The following is a 17944-nucleotide window of genomic DNA, read 5'->3' as shown; positions in this document are numbered from 1 at the left end:
CCCTGGGTCGATTCCACTCCATGTGTCTGAGTAATTCTCATTGCCAGTGATAGATGTTTGGTCCCTGGTGATAAAGGTCACGCTGGGGGCTAGACAGGGTGATCCCTAGCAGTTCTGGTGGTCTTCCCAGCCTCCTCCCCCGCCCCGGGAGAGACTGGCCCCTCCGCAGAGGCAGGGCTGTGCACAAAGGCCATAGGGGCAGGAGCTGCGGCGGGGGTGGGGAGGGGGAACAGGGCAGGAGCTGCAGGGGGCAGGAGCAGGCAGCCGGGAAGGGAGGCAGAAGGAGACTGTCATGCGCCTGCACTCACGGGTGGGAAGTAGAGTGGGGCAGGATGGGGCAAGCCACTTTCTGTTGCCATCAGGGAATGCAGGGGTGGAGGCAGGCATGACCCTGCTGCCAGCACCAGGCCCCTCCACTAATCACCTGGGCTGTGTTGCTGATAGGAGGGGGATTGAGAGAAGGAATGCAATGGGGGTGGAGCAGAGGCAGGTGGGATGGAGCAAGGTTGGGGGCTTAGGAGAACGGGTGGAGTGGGGTCAGGGCAAGGGAGGAGGGGGAGTGTTCAAGGCCCCGCACACCCTCTTTGGGGGCACAGCCTGGGGACGGGGACGGGGGTAGCCACTGGAGCCTGCAATGCTGCATACCTCAGCCAACAGCCATCGCAGGCCCCGGGACAAGGTATGGGGTGGGACAGGGCCTTAGGCAGAAAGAGTAGGGCTGAGAAACCAGCCCTCAGTACCGCCCAGACCCTAGCACCTCCCCTCCCCCGCCCCCAGAGCTGTGCAGAGCGCCTGGTTGGGCACTCCAACAACTATTTCAAGGGTGGAGGCGACAGCCAGGAGTCTCAGGTCCCTTTGAATTGCCAGGCCCCAGGGCAATTGCCCCTTTGCCCCCCATTCCCAGTTCGTGGGCCTGAGTACACCATAGAGCTGCACAGGGTACTAAGGTGCCCCAAATTTCATGGTACCCTACACAGCTGCATGTTTTGTGTACTGGTAGGGATGGCCATGGGGTTAGACAATTTAAGGATTTCTTCAAGTGTTTGTTGATTTTTTTACCCCCAATTTGGATAACTTAAGTGAAGTTCCACTGTGTGTTGTCCCACTTTATATGCTATATACCCTGTTTTAGCAGGTTTTATGTTCCCCCTCTTTCGGGTCCTGTATTTTATTTTCTATATATATATTTATTTTATTCTGTTTTAAAAATTTTGCGAGCCGCCTCGAATATATTTTAAATAGAGAAGCGGGATAAAAATATTTTAAATAAATAAATATTTTAATCTACTGGAATCAATAACGTATCTTAGCAACACATACATGGATTTGAGCTTTGCATGCTTCACACTGGAAATCATAGTTCAGGGTTAAAGTACTCCTCCCAGACTAGTCAGTCATGAGGTTGTGTCTTGGAGGCACAAGACATGACCTAGTCACTGTGTCACAAGAAGGAAAGGCACAGAATTAACTTTTACTCTTTCCTTGTTGCAATTTTCTGTACTCTTAGCTTTGCTTTCAACACCAGCATCTACTCCAGTTCTGTTGGCTTGTAGACAGAGACTGATTAGGGCTGGCTAGAACGAGGAGCAATGGTCTCAAGTTGCAGTGGGATATTAGGCGGGAGATTAGAAAAAATTATTTCACTAGGAAGATGGGGAAGCATTGGACTGGGTTACCTAGTGAGGTGGTGGAATCTCCATCCCTGGAGGATTTTAAGTCATGGTTTGACAAAGCCCTGGCTGGAATGATTTAGTTGAGATTGGACCTGCTTTTAGCAGAGGGTTGGACTCAGTGATCTTCTGAGGTCTCTTCCAAACCTAGGAGTGTATGTGTAGACAAGGCATCATCTCCTGTTTCCCTAGGCCATGCACCCATCTCCAAGGAGCCGATATAAGCAACATGACTCAGATACACAACTCTCCTATTAGCTAGTTTGTAGTGTAGGCCTCTCTCCCTCCTCTCTTCCCACCTGTTCCCGAAAATCCAACCTGAGCCTGAGAAACATTTGCAATTAAAGCTTCATTCAAACAGCTGAGCTCCTGCTAGAAGTCTGCTTTCAACAAATCCATATGTTCAGATGAATACAATCTTCAGTCCAGGAGTTCCTAACTGGCTTTCACAGGGTATGTCTACACGACCACCCTAGTTCGAACTAGGGTGGTTAATGTAGTCATACGAACTTGCAAATGAAGCCCGGGATTTGAATTTCCCAGGCTTCATTTGCATGTTGCCGGGCGCCGCCATTTTTAAATGTCCGCTAATGCGGACTCCGTGCCTGCGGCTACACGCAGCACGAACTAGATAGTTCGGACTAGGCTTCCTCGTGGAACGAGGCGTACTGATAGTTCGGAATAGGAAGCCTAGTCCGAACTATTTAGTTTGTGCCGCGTGTAGCCGCGGGCACGGAGTCCGCACTAGCGGACATTTAAACATGGCGGCGCCCGGCAACATGCAAATGAAGCCCGGGAAATTCAAATCCCGGGCTTCATTTGTAAGTTCGTATGACTACATTAACCACCCTAGTTCGAACTAGGGTGGTCGTGTAGACATACCCACAGAGAGCACACACAGCAACTGTTTGTACGGAAGGCCATCTGTAAAGAACCATTCATACCCATCACTGATCACATCCTCAATAATGTAAAATAAAATGACCAAAACACCCCTGGTTTCCAAGTGAGAGAGAGGCAGACAACAGTTTCCTGAGGCCCTGGGCCAGAGCAAGTCGGGTTCCCTTCCTACCCCTTCCATCTGCAGCCCCACCCACAGCCCCACCTCTTTCTGCCCCTTCTATGGGGCCTGTCCCTGTTCCACCCCATCCCCCATTGCAGCACTGCAACCCCTTTAGCACCTTTCTCCCCCTCTCTGCTGTGCTCTGGGACTGTGGCACGGGGACAGAGCTTCTCTGGTCTTGGGGTCATGGGGCCACTCCAGAGCCACACTGCCCAACAACCCCATGCTCCAAGGCCAGGAGGGATAAGGAGGCTGTGGCCATGCTGCCCATCCTTCTGGTACTCTGGGATGGGGGCCAGCAACCATGTCGGGGGGGGGGCCAGTGGCCAACAGCCACAATGTGGGTGCAGATGGGCTCCAGGGGGCATGGAAAGGGAGGATGGGGAAAGGGACAGGAACTAAGGGGGGAGAGGTGGATTGGGGGTGCTAAGCACTTTACTCACTGCCCATGCTTCTGCTTCCTGGCATGGCAGTGAATTTTTTCCCAGGTTCCCTGGGCTCCTGGGCATGGGCCCCACTGGCCCAGTGGCTAATGTGCTACTGTGAGGTCACACCGAGGCAGCGAGGACCAGGTAAGACGACATTGTTATTTGATATACATGAAGCTGCCGTGGCACTTCCAGAGATGGTTTCAGAGGAATAACCCAGCTTAGAGCAATGTGAGATTTCCGTGCTGGGTGGGACAGAGGGTGCTTCATTAATCTTCTCTCTCTTCAGCGCTACACAATTCATTATACAACTGAGAAATTGGATAGTCTTAAGGATCTTCCCTGCCAAATGGCACCAATGCTCTGTCACATGGGAGCAGCTTACGCAGTCCATGTGGCAACAGCTGGCAAAGGGTGTGTGTCTTTGTCAGGCTGCCTGTGGGATGATTTTTTCACTGCCGGACAGCTTTTCCAGCTGAAAATGGGTGTGTCCTGTTCACTCTCAAAACCTCCATTTCCTGCTTTCGTCACACTGTGCTGTTAGCCACTGTCAGTACCAACAAGTGCAACTGGTTACCAAGGACATGGGGGAGGCACTGGCCATGTAACTGCCTCCACACGTTACTCTTCCCCATGGCAACCAAGGGAGGCCCCGCCTCTTCCCCCAAACCTTTTCCCTGCATTACCTGGCCTGGGGATTAGAGGGAGGGTCTGGCCCCTCCGCATTCACCAGCGGCCATGGCAGGAAGTAGAGAGATGCAGCTCTGCTCTTTGGCTGTCAGCCGCATCACTCAAGAGATGGGAGGGACCACTTCTCAGACTCGCTGGTGGGAAACGGTCAGCTATCGGAGAGCAGAGCCACATCGCTCTGTTTCCCCCCGCCACTGCTGGTGAGTAAAGAGGGCCTGGACCCCTGCTGTGGATGCCAGGCCTTCCCCAATAATACCCCCAGTCACAATGGGAACCCCATTTTTGTTTTCAGAAGGGGGTTGTGGTACAGAGAAGTTTGAGACCTAGAGAGATAATCACACCTGGAAAGCTCTTCTGCTCATGACATTCAACCTTTGTCAATTTGGTCTTCAATAAATAGCAAAGGTGACCTTAGTATTTGCAGAAAAAAACCAACAAATAGTCTGGTAGCATTTTATACATTAACAAAACATGTAGATGGTATCTTGAGCTTTCGCGGGCACAGCCCACTTCTTCAGATGACCGGAGTTATGAGTACGAGATACATAGGGAAGGACTGGAATCACAGTTCATCCACAAATTCAATTCACATGCTAATGGACTCAGTCATGATATGGGCTGGCTAGGACACTTAATAACCACTGAAGGTGCTAACAGCTCTCTGAATGGTATCCTTCCTGTCTTAGCAATCTATCTATTGATTTTGATTTTTATCTGCTTAGGTTTAAGTACCCATTTTCCAGATACTTAATGATGCTCTGTCTCACACCCCCTTCCTTTTTTTCTTTTTCTTCCCCCTCTCCTTCCCTGCTCCTATTTATTTCGAGCATAACTCTAGTCATCTGAAGAAGTGGGCTGTGCCCACAAAAGCTCATGATACCAGCTACGTTTCATTAGTCTATAAAGTGCTATCAGACCATTTGTTGTTTTTTTCTGTAACAGACTAACTCGGCTACCCCCTGAAGCTCCTTAGTATTTGCAGTATTTCCTAGTGCATATTGGGAATAACTTAGGGTTGGTCTACACTATGGGTGGAGATTCACTATGGGTAAATAACATAGCTGAAGTCAAAATACTTAAATCTACTTACCACCGTTTCTGTACTACCATGACTGGGGATGCTCTCCTAGGGTGTGTCTAGACTACAGAGTTTTGTCGACAAAACTATACCTGCATCTACACTACAGCTGAGTTCTCTATACCTGCGTCTACACTCAGCAGTTTTGTCGACGCTGGTAAACCTCATTTTACGAGGCATAACGCCTTCTGTCGACAGAGTTCTGTCAACAGAAGGTGTTGTTGCATGTAGGGTTGTGTCTAGACTACAGAGTTTTGTTGACAAAGCAGCTTGCTTTGTCGACAGAACTGAATGTAGTCTAGACGCTCTTTGTCGACAGAAGCTTTGTCGACAGTATCTGTCGACAAAACTTCTGTCGACAAAATCCTGTAGTCTAGACGTACCCCTATTGATTCCCCTTGCACTTCTCATTCTTGTGGAGTCGCTGCAAGAGTTATCAGTGGGTGTTTTATCAAGTCTACACTAGACTTGATAAATCGATCCCTGCTGGATCAATCACTGCCCATAGATCTGGCCAGTAGGATAGACATACCCTCAGAGAAACTCTGCAAATAGTGAGATCATCTGGTAGAGTTACGATTCAAAACTAGCAATTTTGTTCAAAGGTGACCATTGGACATGCTTGGACTTTGCACATGCAGATGTTTACATTGCAACAATTATGGCTCAGTGAAAAGTTTGTTTTTTAAGGGAGCAGCCAGGGTTGGAGCCAGTGCACCTTTGCGTACACAAATGGTATTCTCCCCTGCAGGGAGTACTTGTATGAGAGCCACATGGGCTACTGACAATGGAGGGAATCAGTGCATGCCATAGCAGTGAGAATCCTTCCTCCAGATTCCGCGGATAACCCCAGCACTTAGTCCATTGTGGCAGGGCGTGTGTTTGTTGTGGACGGCCAATTTCCTACTCCCGCTGAAGTTAATGAACTTTGGCATCAACCTCAATGGCAGCAAAAATCCTTTCGTTTTCCCTCCACGCCACAAGCGTGGCTGTTTGCGTCCGAGCACCTGAGTCAGTTTTTCAACTGACATTTCTGTAACTGGATTAAAAATTGGAGAGTCTTTGGTTTTTAAACATGCTAAATAAACACAGATTCCCTTTGTGGGGCTGAAAGCAATAAACTTAAAGTACATCAGTTTTCTTCATTATGCAATAACATGGCTCAGAAAACTCGGTAGTGTGTGGTTTACTATGTTCTGCCTTTAATGCTTGGGTGGAATGGTCCTAGTGCTGCTATCAAAAGATGCCAATCTTTGCACAATCGCTACATATGTTTATGTTGAATGAGTAGAAATAGAGTGCCCAGGCCATAAACATATTAGGAATGATAAGAAAAGAAATGATACCGAAATATTCTCTCTCCCGTCTACAGTACACAGCTACATCTGTGTTGGATCAGAATTTGGCTCCTGAGGCAGGACTTTCAGAATATTTTGTTTCTGTTTTCACTGCCTTGGGGAATTGGAGAACACTTCCCTGACTTTTCACAAGCTCTTCTTTTTCTGTTGCAAGGCTCTCAGCCCTGATCGTTTTTTTAGCACTGCTTATATTATAAGTAACTCAGAGGATATTCTGCAGGGTTTCTTCCTTTTTCACTTAGGGGCTATCATCTCGTCTCTCTCCTCCATACTCTCAAACTTTTGCATGGTTTTTCAAGCTTCTCTTCCACCATTTCAGAGTCCAGATTATTATTATTAACCAAGAGCCCTGTGTGCTAGGTGCTGGACAAACAGAACAAAATGACAGTTTATTCCCCAAAGTGCCTTCAATGCTTAAAAGTGAAATGGAAGAAGTAATACTAAAAAAGAGGATCTAACTTGTCTTAGTGGTTGTGGTGGGGTGTCAGCCAACAAGGGAAGCTCCAATTAAAGGTCAATCCACCCCCACCACCTGGTATGGCCCTTTAAGGATTTGGAATATCCAACAAATATTCAGGGAGATGCAAGAGTCCTGGAAATGAATGTTGCTTGGGGTGGAATCTTGACACGGTACCTTTAACAGCTTCAAATCTTCCAGGGAGGGTGGGGCTAGGTCCCCTCATACCAGCCAACTGGAAAGGAGTTAGGAAAAGGGAACCAATGTAGAAGCTGTCTCCTCCTTCATCCCAGGCAGACATTAGTGGGAGAAGGCTCACCTGCTGAACTCCTGCATGCAGGGGTGCTGGAACAATTTGTATAGTGGGGGTGCTGCTGGGAGTCATTGAATCAAACTGTAAACCCATATGATAGAAACCACTTCAAGCCAGGGGGTGTGGCAGCATCTTCTGCTCCTCCCCACCGACTTCCAACACCTATGCCTGCATGGGAGGCTAACTTGAAAGGGCGTTCAGCTGAAGGGAGTTGTCAAAAGCCTTGCAGCTGACTTAAGTCGCAACCGCGGCTCCAGAGAGAGGGGGAACTCCTGCTTCGAGGAGGGAAAGAATGACTAGAGTCAAGCAAATCATAGAGTTACTTGTCAGAGCCATGCTGCTATGAGAGGGGAAAAGGGAAGCTTTCAGGGGGTATCACAGCAGCTGGGAAAGAAGAAGTGGTGAGGAACCATAGATCCCAGGTAGGGATAGTAGAATCCAGAGACTTGAGGAAAGATGTTGACAAGATTGGCAAAGGTACAAGCAGAGTAGAGAAAATGTTGGAGGGACTGAAGGAACAGTCGTTAGTTGCCTGAACAGATACCTGGCCTGGAACCCAAAGGGGAGGGAGGCTTGGTCTAGATGGTACTGGGTCCTGCCGTGAGGGTAGGGGACTGGACTCGATGACCTGTCGAGGTCCCTTCCAGTTCTAATGTTCTATGATTCTACTCTGCAGGGAAAGTATAGGCATCAGAAGAAGAGGCCAAGGTTCTTGGGCCCCAGTGAAGACTGATGACTAGACTCACAAGTCATTAGCCTCTGGGACTTCTAGGACTCTTCTGTTAACCCTGGAAGGGGAACAGACTAGGCTCTCACCAGGCTACAGAACTAGAACTGGCCACATATAACCATTGTGACACCAGAACAACTGAAGGGGGTGCTGGACACTGCCACACTGCAAACGGACAAATGAAGATGCTTTGGCCGAGAGATGCTGGTTACAGGGGAGCATTTCACACCAGACTCACTGGCTGTGTCTAGACTGGCCAGTTTTTCCGGAAAATCAGCCGCTTTTCCGGAAAAACTTGCCAACTGTCTACACTGGCCGCTTGAATTTCCGCAAAAGCACTGACTTCCTACTGTAAGAAATCAGTGCATTTTGCAGAAATACTATGCTGCTCCCATTCGGGCAAAAGTCCCTTTTGCGCAAAAGGACCAGTGTAGACAGCTGAGATTTGTTTTGCCAAAAAAGCTCCAATCGCGAAAATGGCGATCGGGGCTTTTTTGCGCAAAAGCGCATCTAGATTGGCCATGGATGCTTTTCCGCAAAAAGTGCTTTTGCGGAAAAGCGTCCGTACCAATCTAGAAGCTCTTTTCCGAAAATGCTTTTAACGGAAAACTTTTCTGTTAAAAGCATTTCCGGAAAATCATGCCAGTCTAGACGTAGCTACTGTGTATTAAGCAAACTGCTTATTCCCTAGCAGATTTTTTTCTAAGCACAGATGTACTGAATAAAAATTACTTAATAGGAGTTAATTAGAGATTTAAAATAATTTACAAGTGATTGCTAATTTATTAATCAATGGAACCAAAAGCATTGGATTCCTCAGATGAAAATTGTTAATGAGGAATCAGCTAGGCAGGGTTTTTCTAATGCAGCTCCAGAGGAGCCGGGTTCTTTGCCCATTTTCTTTAATCATTTGGAGGAGAATACAAAGTGACTGCTGATGAAGTTTGCAGATGACCCAGTGGTGGGTGAGGTAAATCAGAATAGGTTAAATCTAGCTTGGAGGGTAAGTGGACTCACTTGAACACCATGTATTTTCTGATAGCTAAATGCAAGGTCAGACCTCAGGAAATAGGGTAGAATACTCTTACAGGATGGAAAGCAGGGAGCCTGAGAAGGACTTGGGGATCACAGTAGACAGCGTGTGAGTTTCCAGGACAATGCTGTGACCCAAAGGGCTGATGGGATTCTTTCATGCACAACGGGAATATCAAGTAGAAACTGGGGAGTGGTATTATCTGATTATCAGGCGTTTGTGGGATCATGAACTGCCGTACTGTGTCTAGGGCGGGTGTTAGCTTTAAAGGAAAAATTGAAGAGCATTCAGAGAAGTTCCACGTGAATACCTGGAAGACTAGAAACCCTCTCTTGCGATGAGAAACTGAAGCTCAATCTACTTAGTTTGGCAAAAAGAAAGTGAATAGGCAGCATGATCTCTGACAAGCACCTACCCAGGGAGAAGGTAACAGCTACTAGAAGAAAGGTCCCCAAAGTTTTCCTGTTGAGTGCCTCCTTCCAGACCTACCAGCTGCCCACATACTCCTACCCTACTCATCCCTGATACTTGATGTGTTCTCCTTAGTACTCCCTGTCTTTAGCCATCTGTCCATATTTCCATAAGGAACTGTGCTGCCCAGCCACCAGATCACTAAGCCTGGGGCAGCAATGGCACTTCTTGGCCACCCACGCTTCGGAGCTGGAGCCTGGGTGCGCGGTGGCTACCCAGGGGCTGTGGGTGCTGGCTTGGGCTCAACAGGACAGATCCATGCCTCCCCATCCCCTGTTGGCCGGCACTGGGCCCGAGGACAGCGGAGGGGTGGGAGGTGGAGAGTGACCTGGGCTCCAGCTGTGGAGGATGGGGGCCAGAACGGGAGGGGTGGGCTAACCATGTACCCATGTACCGCCAGTAAGTGGCAACGTACAGAGCCCTGGCCCCAGCCAGCTACTCTTGTACCTGTGTGTGCCACACCAGGGTGCACCAGCTTACTCACCCCTCTGGTGGTGGTTACAAAATGCAAAGAGCAGCATTAACTGCTCCGCAGAGTTCTGCTTTGAAACCCACCTTTTGGAGCCAGCTCCATCCCCAGTTCCTTTTTCTCAGTCTCACTATCCAGTATTTTTTTCCTTTCTCACTATCCAGTATTTGCAGAGCCTTGACTACATGGTATTCCCAGGTGGTGGGGACTGTGGCATGGAGCCATCATTTCCTCTCTTCGGCGAGCTGAGAGACCCCTTTACACTCTTTGTTGTGCTCCTTTGTGCACCAAGGTCCAGAGGGAAGAAGCATTTGCTCCTTTACGTTGTTATACAAGTCTCAGAGGGGTTGTCGTGTTCGTCTGTCTCCGAAAAACAATGAGGAGTCCTATGGCACTACCAGGGTTATTTGGGCATCAGCTTTTGCGGGCAAAACCCCCCTTTCTCAGATGCATGTCACATACGCACATGCCCATAAGGTCTTTTTTACAAAGTTGGCCAATTACAGACCATAATACCTAGGTGGTTTGGGGCAGTTTTGCTCCCTTCCATCTGTCATGTGGCAGAAGGCTTATGTGAGGAAGTGAGAAGAGGGCCTGGCAGTGCAGGAGCTAAACAAGGCCTTTTTGCCCAATTAGCCCCGCCCCGTTTCACCTGCAGCCAATGCCAGGCCTGGAGGGAGAATGAAAGGAGGGTTCAGGGCTGACCAGCAAAGAGGCAGGAGCTGGTTCTGCCGTCCACAAGACCTGAGCCAGAGCTGCTGGCCGAGTCGCCCACAGGAGCACGCAAGCCTCCAACCCTCCCTCCTCCCCCCAACCTCCAGATGCAAAGGGGGAGAACCAGAGGGAACCTCCCCTCCCTCCCGTGGAGGGGGAAATTGGACTCTTGGGGCCACGACCCAAACTGAAGGAGCAGACTTTGCTAAGTGGCCGGAAGTCCTACTCCCTGGGCCCCAACTAACCCCAGGACCTAACCATCCGGGAATCTTGCTGCCTGGGAGACCCAGCTACAGCTGCATTCATTTCCTTTAGAAACCAATGTGTGTCATGGTAGCTGACAAAACAGTTCATTAGAGAGTAATCCAAGAAACTCCCCCCAGATCTGCGTAGACACAACGCTAGACAGAACACTCATTCCAGTAAACAAATGGGTGTTCCTTACAGAACTCTCCTGGAATAAGTGTTTATCAAGAATAGTCAGGGATTTGAGGAGAATGCGGAGGAGTCAAACGTACAAATAGTTGGCAACTTTTTAAACTTTCAAGACTGAGAAATAGTATAATACTCTAAAAAGAGACTGTATTTCCTACAGAAGTGTAGGGGTTCTACGATTTTGAATGATCACATATACCTGACAATAGTGCGAAGAGATCTTTTGCACTGAGAACAGGTAATGTAAATTCTTAGTGTGATCTGTTGTATTTATTTAACACATTGGTATAGGCCTAAAGTAAGATCCTGTTGAGGACGTGAGAACTGTCACAGAGCATTTTACCTGAATGTCATGCTAGAATTTCAACTAACAGTAATTGATATAATATTGCGATGGATTCTAAATCTCTTGTAATCTGATCATGCAAGTTTGAGGGTTTTTTCCTCCCCTCTTCTTATTTTTTTCAGTTCTGATGTCATCTGGAGGACTGGATTTGCAAGGGTGTGTTCCTGATTTAGAGATTACTCTCTGCATCATTTCCCCATAGAGCAAGTTCAGAGTGTTTTTTTTTTTTGGGTGGGGTATTGAGACATAATGGTGGTTAATGTTTGTTTGGGTCTGTAGATTTTATAACTTCCTACACATCCTCTGGATTTAACATCTGTGTTTTTTCCACGGCTTGCAACTGTGGCATATTTCTAAAGCTGATAGCAGACATATTGCTGAATGGCAGATCTGATACGTCAGTTGTCAAGATGCCCTATATATGAAGGACCCCTACACACACACACATGCACCCTTTGAAGACCATATGAGTTTGTTTGCCTTCTGAAAAAGGAAGGCTGGTAGAGTAATGTGGCAACTACATAATCTGCCTCACTCAATACCTGACCTATCATTTAAGCATCTACATTTATCAGAGCTATATATATTCCTGAGTTTGGCCCTGATCTTATTGAAGAATTGGGGTTTTTGATAGTGCAGAAACATTGGATCACTATTTACTGTGGGCCATTATTTTCCTAAAACTTGTCCTCTTGGAAGGCAGTCATTCTGAAAATTGGATCAGGCTGCTGTTCAGCTCCTTGTGATATTTATAGTGTTTAATCTTGGCAGCTGTCAGCACATTTTACCCATAAAAATCTTAGGGGGGGCATACCTCAGAGCCACAGAATAACAAGGCAGAGTTAGATCTCAGCTCAGAATTGCTTTCCCTTTCTTGTCTCTCCGAACAGGAACCTACCATGAAACCAGTGACAAGTTAATAGAAATAGCATTGGGTTCTAAATCAAGGCAGATTTTCACTATCTACCATGAGAAACTTTTTGCTTGCTCAGATGAGTTTTCCATCTCAAGCACCCTAGGGCCGGGGTTTTCCAACTTTTTTCTCATGACCCAGTTGAAGACAATAGTTGATGCCCACAACCCAACCTAATTTGACTAGAGTGTGGACTCTAGGGTGGAGGATGAGAGCTTTGGGGCGTAGGAGGGTGCTCTGGCTTTGGAGGTGTCAGGGTTGGGGCAGGAGGGACTTACCTTGAGCATTTCCTGGTCAGCTGTGCAGCGGGGGTGCTAAAAGAGGCTTCCTGCCTCTCCTGGCACTGCAGACCATATACCCCAGAAGCAGCCAGCAACAGGTTCCCAGCCAATGGGAGTGCGGAGCTAGTGCTCAGGGCAGGGCCAGTGCCAGTGCACAGAGCCCTGTGTACTCTCCTCCCCCACCCCGCACCTTGGAACTTGTCGCCGGCAGCTTCCGGGGTGCAGTGCAGTCTGCGATCCAGGACAGGCAGGTAGCTGCTTTAGGACTCCCACTGGTCACCTGATCTCTCTGCAGCAATGAGACCCAGGGCCTGAGCCTTTTTATTGATTATTATCATAAAACTGGAAGGGACCTCAAGAGCTCATCCAGTCCAGTCCCCTGCCCTCACAACCAAACACCATCGAGACCAGGGGTGGGCAATAATTTTTGATGGGAGAGCCACTCCCAAGATTTTGGAAAATGATCAAGGGCCACACTCTTCCATGGTATTAATGAAGGAGATGTGGGGTCTGGAATGGAAGCTGGGTACAGACAGGAACTTGGAGAAAAGGATTAGGGTGCAGGAGGGAGACTGGGGTCTGGGAGGGAGTTTGGGTGATGGAGGCAGATGTGACCTAGAGCAGGGAACTGGGGTGCAGGTTTTGAGCTGTGACCTAGGGTAGGAGGAGATTGTGATCTAGGGCAGGAGATTGGGGTGCCAGATCTGGGAGCGGGTATGGGTGCATATGGAGTAGCGGGGCAGAATTGTGGGGCAGAGGGTTGGAGGAGGGAAGGGCTGAAGTGCCAGAGGCAGGTTCTCACCAGGAGACTTACCAGCCTGCCTGCCCCTGCCTGCAGAGCTAAAGGCTTGCAGAGCTTAAAATGTTTCTGCCTGCTCGGCCATGTGCTTGAGTGAGCGAGCAGGAAGGTTGTGTTTTGTGGCTGCCTGTTATTCAAAAAGGCAGCTCCCATTGGCCAGTGTCTGTCCAGAAATGGCCAATGGGATTGTGCTGGGGGGTGGGGGCAGCATCTGAATCTTTCCCCTACCCCTGCAGACTGAAAGAGAAAGAGCCCTGCCACTACATTTCTGAGCAGCATGCAGAGCTGTTGGGCCAGCAGGGGATGCTGCTTGGGGTTCCCCATTGCCTCCGCAGTCTGCATCCAGTGGCTTGGTGGGCCTGATCCCACCCACAGGCCATATTTTGCCCAGGCCTGGTCTAGACAGTCCCTGAAAGGCATCTGTCTATCTTGTGTTTAAGCATCTCCAGTGGTGGAGATTCCACAATCTCCCCAGGCAATTTATTCCACTATTTAACCATTCTGGCAGTTACAAAGATTTTCCTAATGTCCAACCTAAACCTCCCCTTGCTGCAATTTAAGCCCCGTGCTTCTTGTCCTATCATCAAGGGCCAAGGAGAACAATTTTGCCTCCCACTTCCTGGGAATTGAACCTAGGACCTCCTGTTTACTAGGCAGGCACTTTAGCCAGCTGAGCCATGGTGCCACCTTATCCTAACTTTACCTCTCATGGGCTCAAGTAGCAGAAAACAGGAAGGTGTATTTCCAGTCAGAATTTGCCATGCTCCATGTGAAAAGGGCATGGGTATGCGTGTGTGAATAATGTATCAAAGAGTAGTAGTTATTTATGGTTCACAAACCTGTTGGAAAGGCATAATAAGTGGGGTTCCGCAGGGGTCTGTTTTGGGACTGGCTCTGTTCAATATCTTCTTCAACGATTTAGATATTGGCATAGAAAGTACGCTTATTAAGTTTGCAGATGATACCAAGCTGGGAGGGGTTGCGACTAATCTGCAGGATAGGGTCATAATTCAAAATGATCTGGACAAATTGGAGAAATGGTCTGAGGTAAACAGGATGAAGTTTAATAAAGACAAATGCAAAGTGCTCCACTTAGGAAGGAACAATCAGTTTCACACATACAGAATGGGAAGCTACTGTCTAGGAGGGAATGCGGCAGAAAGGGATCTAGGGGTTATAGTGGACCACAAGCTGAATATGAGTCAGCAGTTTGATGCTGTTGCAAAAAAAGCAAACATGATTCTGGGATGCATTAACAGGTGTGTTGTGAGCAAGACACGAGAAGTCATTCTTCCGCTCTACTCTGCGCTGGTTAGGCCTCAGTTGGAGTATTGTGTCCAGTTCTGGGCACCGCATTTCAAGAAAGATGTGGAGAAATTGGAGAGGGTCCAGAGAAGAGCAACAAGAATGATTAAAGGTCTCGAGAACATGACCTATGAAGGAAGGTTGAAAGAATTGGGTTTGTTTGGTTCAGAAAAGAGAAGATTGAGAGGGGACATGATAGCGGTTTTCAGGTATCTAAAAGGGTGTTATAAGGAGGAGGGAGAAAACTTGTTCTTCTTGGCCTCTGAGGATAGAACAAGAAGCAATGGGCTTAAACTGCAGCAAGGGAGGTTTAGGTTGGACATTAGGAAAAACTTCCTGTCAGGGTAGTTAAACACTGGAATAAATTGCCCAGGGAGGTTGTGGAATCCCCATCTCTGGAGATATTTAAGAGTAGGTTAGATAAATGTCTATCAGGGATGGTCTAGACAGTTTTTGGGCAGGGGACTGGACTCGATGACCTCTCGAGGTCCCTTCCAGTCCTAGTATTCTATGATTCTAGGATTAAGAGTGGTGTCACTCAAATACTTAATTAACTTTATGCTTTAGGCATGTGTGTGTGTTTATGCATCAAATGCCCTAGGGTAATATTCAGGTTGCTGTGGTTAGCCCACAAGGGGTCTGGAACAGACAGTGATGTGTATCTCCCCTAATGACTCTCACCAGAGACAATGGTCAATTCAACTGAAATCACTTCCTGGCTGAGAACAGGTAGAGATTTGCACAATAAGCATCAACATTTCATTCCCCAATGACAGTCTAATTAAATCATTAATCAGTTGGCTTAAAGAAGGGCATTGTCAAACATGCTTGTGGTCAGCCTCATATTAATGGGTCTTCAGCAGAGACTTTGAGTCTGGAGACTTTGTGTATTAGCTTGGTGGTGTCAGGCTGACAAGTTACTAGGTAGAGTACATGCTTTTGAAATCTAAATCAAGCTTCATTATAAGAAATAGTTCCTCAATGTTTGTCCTGTAGACGAGCATCGCACCGAGCTTTGGGACCAGTAAGACCTAGAGACTTTTCTGCAAGCTCCACAGTAGTCTCACACGGCTGTCAGCCTCCGGGTGCACATAAGAGAAAACCATCAAAGGTAGCAGAATTGCTTGTTATTGAACCAGCCACGGATCAGAGGAGTGAAGTGTACTCAGTACTTCTGACAGGCAGGCAGAAATTGACAGACCTAGCTCTTTAAAGTGCTACTGTGGCCCTTTAAAGGGAAGGCTCTGAGCAAAACGGAGTATTTTTTTAAATAAGCATAGAAAAAACATCCCGCTGCATTCTGAATCACTTTCATTCCGCAGCTCAGCATAGGACGACCACATAATGCCGGCCCAATTGGTTCCAGATGCAGTGTTTCCTGCAGTGGCTGACACACAAACATCAATGCAATTGCTCAGTCCCAAGGGTCAGGCCACAAGCAGAGATTACTACCAACTCCAGAGAGTGATGGGGAGGAAGAGGGACCTTTACTAAAGCTTTGGCCCCATGGAGCTTTCTCAGGTTCTGAGAAAGTTCTGGGTAACTGCAGAGTAGCATGATAGCTCCCAGTGTGTGGCCAGTGCAAGACGAGGACACTACAGTGTGCAGAAGGAGGCCCCATACTGCCCCGCTCACAGTACCAAAAGTTTCAGAGGGGCAGCCATGTTAGTCTGTAACTTTAAAAACAACGACTAGCCCTGTGGCACCTTAGGATACGTCTATACAGCAACAGTATTTTGAAATAACTACCGTTATTTCTAAATAACTTAGTCCGCGTCTACACAGCAGGCAGTTATTAGTTATTTCGAAATAATGCTGAAATACTGTCAAGCTGGAGGACTTCTTACTCCAACTCCTGCAACCCTCATTGTACGAGGAGTAAGGGAAGTCGGAGGAAGAGTGCTCGATTTCAAAATAAGTGCTGTGTAGAGACTCCCAATTTATTTCAAAATAAGCTATGCAATTAATGTCGTTCAATTTGCATATCTTATTTTGAGGTAAGCCCTGCTGTGTAGATGCACCCTTACGGTATGTCTACACTACCACCCTAGTTCGAACTAGGGTGGTTAATGTAGGCAACCGGAGTTGCAAATGAAGCCTGGGATTTGAATTTCCCGGGCTTCATTTGCATATTTCCGGGCACCGCCATTTTTAAATGTCCGCTAGTTCGGACTCCGTGCCCGCGGCTACACGCGGCACGAACTAGGTAGTTCGGATTAGGCTTCCTATTCCGAACTACCGTTACTCCTCGTGTAAGGAGGAACACCGGTAGTTCAGAATAGGAAGCCTAATTTTAAAATGGCGGCGCCCGGAAATATGCAAATGAAGCCCGGGAAATTCAAATCCCGGGCTTCATTTGCAACTCCAGTTGCCTACATTAACCCGTAGTTCGAACTAGGGTGGTAGTGTAGACATACCCTTAGAGACTAACAAAAATATATAGGTAGTATCATGAGCTTTCGTGGGCATAGCCCACTTCCTCAGTTTCTCTTCACTCTGCTCATCTGAGGAAATGGGTTGGACTCACGAGAGCTCGTGATATTATCTAATCTAATCTAATCTATCTATCTACCTATCTATCCCCACCCACCCCATCTATCTATCTAAAGTGTAATTTACTAATAAAGCTGGAAATCTGTGGCTGGCTTGGGGGTACAGAAATATTGGTCTGACTCAGGGCTGGCTTAAGACCTTTAGAGGCCCTAAGCACTGAAGAGATTCTGGTGCCCCGTATATGTAATTCAAAATAAAAACAATACTATACCGTAAAATCTCATTTTTTTGGGTGCCCTTGCTTTGCTGGTGCCCAAAGCACGTGCTTAGTCTGCCTATTCGATAATCCAGCTCTGGTCTGACTTTATATACTATGGCTCCAGTTCTAAATTGTATAAATTGTTAATACATTATTAATATACATTATTTTTCAGATATCTAAAAGGGTGTCACAAGGAGGAGGGAGAACACTTGTTCATCTTGGCCTCTGGGGATAGAACAAGAAGCAATGGGCTTAAACTGCAGCAAGGGAGGTTTAGGTTGGACATTAGGAAAAAGTTCCTAACTGTCAGGGTAGTCGAACACTGGAATAAATTGCCCAGGGAGGTTGTGGAAGCCCCATCTCTGTAGATATTTAAGAGTAGGTTAGATAAATGTCTATCAGGGATGGTCTAGACAGTATTTGGTCCTGCCATGAGGGCAGGGGACTGGACTCGATGACCTCTCGAGGTCCCTTCCAGTCCTAGTATTCTATGATTCTAATATCTTTGAATAATGATGAAGTGAAATTTGCCCAGGAAAGCTCATAATTCTATATATTTTTGTTAGTCTCTAAGGTGCCACTGAACCACTCCTTGTTTTTAAAATAATTAATTGTCCGAGTCCAACAGATAAATCA

The 17944-nt window shown here is 47.4% G+C and overlaps 1 protein-coding gene across 2 annotated transcripts in view; it reads right to left on the bottom strand.

Annotated features, from left to right (window-relative positions):
* GFPT2 (glutamine--fructose-6-phosphate transaminase 2) overlaps positions 1-17944 on the bottom strand; it is a 143981-nt gene that overhangs the window by 68495 nt on the left and 57542 nt on the right. The window lies entirely within an intron of this gene.

The sequence above is a fragment of the Pelodiscus sinensis genome, chromosome 16 (genome assembly GCF_052426305.1).
Source record: "Pelodiscus sinensis isolate ZL-2025 chromosome 16, ASM5242630v1, whole genome shotgun sequence".
Taxonomy (NCBI): Eukaryota; Metazoa; Chordata; order Testudines; family Trionychidae; genus Pelodiscus; species Pelodiscus sinensis.
Note: the sequence above shows the minus strand (reverse complement) of the source record. Positions and strands in the feature narration are given on the sequence as shown.